Below are 5,687 nucleotides of genomic sequence, written 5' to 3' on the forward strand. Positions count from 1 at the left end.
TCCTAAGATGCTGTTACAGATTCCCCCTGGAAGGAAACCTGTCTGAGCTGCAAGGATTGGTTGGATTATGAGCAGCCTGACTTTGAAGCAGCCCTCAGTCTTCCTGGTTTGGAAGGATGGGGATCTCAATATTCACTAATTAAACTATTCGTTTTAATTAGATACCACCACCAAAGAAGCATTCCAGATGCAAAGGGGATGTTCTCTTTTTCTCTCATTCTTCCTTTCTTTCTTTTCTTCCCTTATTTCTTTTTCTGCTTGGCGAAATGTTTAAATGCCTTGTCAACACAGAAGAAACACGGGGAAAAAAAGTGACATGATGAAAGATTAAGGAAAATGGGGAAAATTAACAAAGCTTGATAGGCAGGCAATTAAAATCGAAGTGAAGGATCGTTAGTATTCATTACCAGAAAACACGAGCAGGGAGGATTGTGCAGCTGCTGGAAATCCCCAGGATCTGACTGGGGAGAAGTCATCCCAAAAACCCACTTGCTCTTTTGGCTGGTGAAGTTTCCCCTGGCAGTTAAGTGGATTAGCTGCTTTTTGTTGCCTCTTCACCTTTCAAGCCTTATCTGGGCTAAAGAGTGTGTGAAAGGCCTTTGAAATGAGGTTCTTGTCAGGGCTTTCAGGGAGGTGAAATGTTTAATAACTCCCAGCCACAGTGACAGGGGCTGACTGCATCCAGTCCAGCCAGGGACAGGCAGCACCTCTGGAACAGGAGAGAGGCAGGGAACAAGGAGGGGAACGTGGGATTCACGGCTCTCATGGTCCCAGTTCTTACCAAAGAAATGAAAGGAAGAGGAGGAGGATATAGAAGGTGAGAAGGGTGAAGCCTGCAATCATTTCAGGCTTAAAGGCAGACAAGATTCCGACAATCTGAGAGAAATCTGAGGGAAAAGGGAACCAGGAGTGGCTTGGGATGTAATTCCTGCAGCAGGAACACTCCAAACCACCCGCAGGTCCCAGAGGAGAGTCAGACTGCTGTGTCCAGGAGCAGCTCCCACATCCGAGGAGATCCCACAGTGTTAACCCCCCTCAACTGCAGCAGGGGATGGGAACAGCAATTGCAAACAAGACACCTTGAACATGAGGTTAAAAGTGCCTAAAAACCCCTGTCAGGATATCCTGAAACATGCTGAAAGCACAGCAAAGTTGTTTTCATGCAACATCTTCCAAGGTACCATGAATCAGAAGACTGGGAGGGTTTGAACCATTTCTTTCTGAGGGAAGAAGTCAAATCTGATCTGTTCCTTGAGGAAAAATGAAGTGCATTAACTGATCCTTTGGGGGTCCTGTAGGTTACTGAAAGTCACTGGATGAAGACAGAGGGATTTATAATTTTTTTTAGTAGTTGTGGGTGTGAGGAGAACAGGAATTTCCACCTGGTGTCACCTCCATTCCTAGGACACCACCACCAGTTTTTCTGGCACCCAGTTAACTTCAGCAAACTTGTTAATCAGCAAACAAGTGATAATCACCTACAACAGAGTGCTTGAACACACAGAGAGGGATGTGGGCAGAAAAGAAGCCAGAAAGCTTTGGGAAGCCTTTCCTGCCCTGAACTTGTGGCCCCGTGACTCTGCTGCCGGGAGATAAAAAATCCAAAATCCTGCCTTCTGCCGCAAGGGAAAAACCCCAAAACATTGCAGGAGCTGCCCACTTGCAGTCTGGGCAGTCAGGACCTTCCTGACAGTGCTGTCAGTCCCAGCCTGACCCCTCTGGGCCTCAGCTTTCCCTGCCTTTAATTGTGGGGTCTTCCAGCCTAGGCATTGATTTGCTTCTGGGGAGCTTCAGGCTCTGCTTTCATGTTGGTAATCTGTGATCTGACAGATTAGGGGGATTATTTAGGGCTGGAGCCCCAATTAACGATGCTACTGAGGGGCAGAGCAGAGATGAAAACTACCCCTGGCTTTTCATCTCCCTGTTGTAAACACAAACTCCGTTCTAGGAGGGATCTTTGGCTGGACCAAGCCCTGGAGCTGATGGCACTTGAGCTGCAGGCATAGGATGAAAGGCTCTGGGAAAGGGGCAGGTTTAAGTCCCACAGATAATCTGCATTATTCCTGCTCCCCACTGATGCTGCTGGTCGTGTTCACCCCTCTCCTTTCCCAGGAACTCTCTTGGAAGACTCACTTTTTATATAACTTATCTGCCAGGAGGGTTATGATAAATGGCAGGACACAAACATGGCTTTTCCAGGTTGGGTTTGGGGCTTTTTGTTGGTTTTTTTTTTTTTGCCTTCTAGCAATTCAGGAGTGAGAGTGGAAGCAAGGCCGAGCTGCAGCTGCCGGGTAACCTCGCAGTGGCATTGCTGTCCCTGCCCTCCCTGCAGCCCCAGGTGCTCCAGGTGCCTCACGCTCCCAGTTAATGCCTTCCCTGTCTGGATGAAGCAGTGCTTTGAGGCTGGGGCCAGACAAATTGGTCTCTGGGGAGGACAGGGATGTGTGGCAGCACTGGTTTGCATCATCCAAGCAGCAGCATCCAAACAGCCAGGCCACCCTATTCCCACAGCAGCGGGGCTTGGGGAGAGGAGGCTGAGCCTGGGGACAGGGATCCACCTGGGACTGTGCATCATTAAGCCACAACTGGGGCTTTTCTCTGTGTATTTTGGGATTTAAAACCTCTTCCATTTCGAATCAGGTCAGGCTAAGATGACTCTGAGCACGCTGCAGCCCAAGCAGAGAGTTCAGGCAAGAGGGGAAGGTGTTTGCATCACTGAAAACCTTTTAAAATTGCAAAGCTGCCTAAAAGATTCCTTAAATACTCGAAGAGCAGCATTAAAGCAAATACCCTTGCCCCTGCTGGCTTTGGTGCCTGCCTGGGGGTGGGATCAGTGTCCCAGGATCAGGGCTCCTGCAGTCTGGCATTCCCTGCCCCCAGACCCATGGAAAATACATTCCTGGAGAAAGACGCAAGGGGTCCAGTCATAACCAGGTGCTCAGAAGCAGCACAGTCCGATTTTAACCCCCCCAGTATCTTGGTTAGGAAGAAATATCAGATTTCATTTTGTACAATCACGACCAAGTATGAGGAGTGTGCCTGAAGCTCCCCCGTGGAACGTGAGAAAGGATCGCCCTGAGTTTGCCCCTGGTGTGCCAATGCTGAAGGTCCTGGCCCTTGTAGGTGTGATGGACTGGGCTGTGTGTCTCTTCTGAAAATTGAGGCTGATGCTGACCTGCCACGAGAACATTCTGAGCTCTGTCCACGTTAGTTCTGCTCCTTAATTGCCAAGGTGAGAGTTTAATGAACAGAGGGAAGGTGCAGGATTCCCACTTTGTTCAGTGTTTGTTGCCTTCCCCAGTTGCTCTCCGGGCTCTTTGGATATGGAAGGAACCCCCCAGCAGATCCACAAGCTGTGAAAGCCCAAACTCCTTCCTTGTGCCACCCCTCCCACCTGCCAGAACCCACAGCTCTGAGCTCTGCTAAACAACATCAGTTTCCTCCTCCTTTTGCTTCCTGTGACAATCCACACGCCTGCCTTGCTGGATTATCACCAGGACGTGCAACCCAAATCCTTCCTGCTCCACAGATGGAGAGGGAAGCCTGCAGCCAGGAGAGGGGTAGGGATGGCTCAGCTCCCCACGGTTGTTGGGGCTCTTTATTTGCACCGAGGCTGCAGAGTTGGTGCCTTCCCTGCTCCATGTCCAGAATATTAATCCAGCTCCCATTCCCTGGGCCCAGGGGAGAGCTCCCTGACAAGGTGACCTGTGCCTTTGTCCCTTTGATAAATGAGGCACCGTGTTCAGAGCATCTTCTTGATATCTCTTTCCTGGCCTAAGGCAACCAACACATTCCTTTTTAATATCTGGGCTGAACTCTGCGGGTTGAACAGCCCCGATCAGAACATTTCCCTGTTCATCACTCAGCTTTTGCTCCATCTGGGAATGCCACCCATGGCCTGCTGTCTGTGCTGGCTCATATTGGTCACTTTATCACGAGTGACAGCCCTGGGGATGAAGGGGAAGAATTCAGAGGTTCTGGACAAAGGTTTGAGCCCGGTGGTTCCCAGCTCGTGGTTCATATATTGGGATAACCAAGGTTTCAGTTTTAGCTTCCTCCCCTGCTCAGTGCTTCTGATTCCCTGTCCAAAAGTGGGAGAGAAACACTCCTAATAATTCTCAAGCACAGAGTCAAGGCAGAATTCAGGTTACCTGAGCATCCTCAGGGATATCCCAAGTGAGGATCGTGGTGGTCCCCTCTACATCCTCTGCACTCGAGTGCTTTTAACCCCCTGAGCATCTGTCACAAGCACCTGTTCTGCCCTTTCCTGAGCTCAGCTTTGGAAGGAACGCCGTTGGAATTGCTTGGCCATGTGCTGCTGCTGGGATGGCTGGAGAGCTCAGTGAAACCAGGAGCCACTCACACACAACAAAACCCCTCTTTATCCCCAGAGGGATCTGTGCCAGCTCATCCTCCCAGTGCCAGGAACTCCACGTGATTCACCAGCAATTTCTGCAAAACAAAGCCGGGACCCAATTCCTGCCTGCAAATCAGGGACTGGGAAACTTCCCACAAATCCTTCAAGTCTTCGCAAGGGCTTGTCCTCAGATGTGAGGGCTGTGTTCCCTCGGGATGGGATCTGCTCTCTCCACCCCAAGGAAATGTCCAACACCACCGGTGAGATCTCCGGATCCAGGCTGCTCCCATGGGAAACACAGGATGTGTGGAGCTGCTCCTTGCAGGCACTTTGATTCCTGGCTGCTCCTGAAATCAGCTGCCTGAGGTCTGGGCTGACTCAGCTCCGTGATTCATTTTTCATTGATGAATTGGGAGAGCTGCTTAAAACCAGAAACTTGGCAGCAGCGAGGCAAAAGAAATATCCCTTAGAATGAAAAAGTGAGAATGGAGGCGAGTGGGGAGTGAGGTATAAGACAGAATCTTTCTCTTGCCATCACAGGTGCTGTTTATTCCCAAGTTTTCCCTGCAGTTGGACTGGATGGAAAGGGAGGCACACGTCCTGGCAGGGCTGGTGTGGCAGAGCAGTCTCTGCGGGTGCGCTCAGCCACCTGTGAAATTGGGAACATTGGAGCTCCTCCCTCTGGGGCTCCCTGCCTCTCCCTGGGCTGGCAGGGATGCTGAGGTGGGAAATGCTTCTTCCCAGAGCCCGCTGATCGAATCCATGTGAAATCTCCACCTGACAATGAGGCTCAGATGCCTGAGCCGGGGCACAGCTCCCCAGGGAGTTGCTGCTCTGGAAGTTTAACTCTTGGAAGAAGTGTTTGCTCTTTTAGTGTTCTTCTTTCTTTTCCTCTTTCAAACACCCTGAATAAAACAAAAATCTGTGTATGAAGTGCTGATGGCAGATGTGACACCATCCCTACAATCCCTATCTCAGTTGTCACCCTTTACTTTTAACGCTTCTGCCTCCGCCTAATCCTTCTCATTGCAGCCCTGTCTCCGGTGCTTTTTTCCCTGGAGATTCCATAATGTTGTGTTCAGCCGAGGAAAACGGGGTGAATTTCCAGCTGACACAGGTTGGATGAGCTGCAGCGCTGTCAGCAGGGCTGGGATGATTTACTCTGACCAAACACGAGCAGCTACAATAACTCACAGCTCTGTGCTGCTGGAGGCTTCTGCACCCACTGCTTTTGTCAGCCTGGGAATGTGCTCCCAGCTCATCACGCCTTGGTTCCGTTCCTGGCAGCCTCCTGTGCCAAGGAGACAGGGAAAGGTGATGCCCACTGCCC

General features: G+C 50.6%; 1 long non-coding RNA gene across 1 annotated transcript; it reads left to right on the plus strand.

Moving 5' to 3' along the window:
• The first annotated feature begins 4,477 nt into the window (after nt 1–4,477).
• Nucleotides 4,478–5,297, plus strand: LOC121673421. Its single transcript, XR_006019210.1, has 2 exons — nt 4,478–4,723; nt 4,898–5,297. It is a non-coding gene; the product is annotated as an uncharacterized LOC121673421 (long non-coding RNA).
• The last annotated feature ends 390 nt before the right edge of the window (nt 5,298–5,687 follow it).

This window comes from Corvus kubaryi, unplaced genomic scaffold (genome assembly GCF_017639235.1).
Source record: "Corvus kubaryi isolate FWS band 111438036 unplaced genomic scaffold, C.kubaryi_AGA036_p1.0 65409, whole genome shotgun sequence".
In the NCBI taxonomy this organism is placed as follows: Eukaryota; Metazoa; Chordata; class Aves; order Passeriformes; family Corvidae; genus Corvus; species Corvus kubaryi.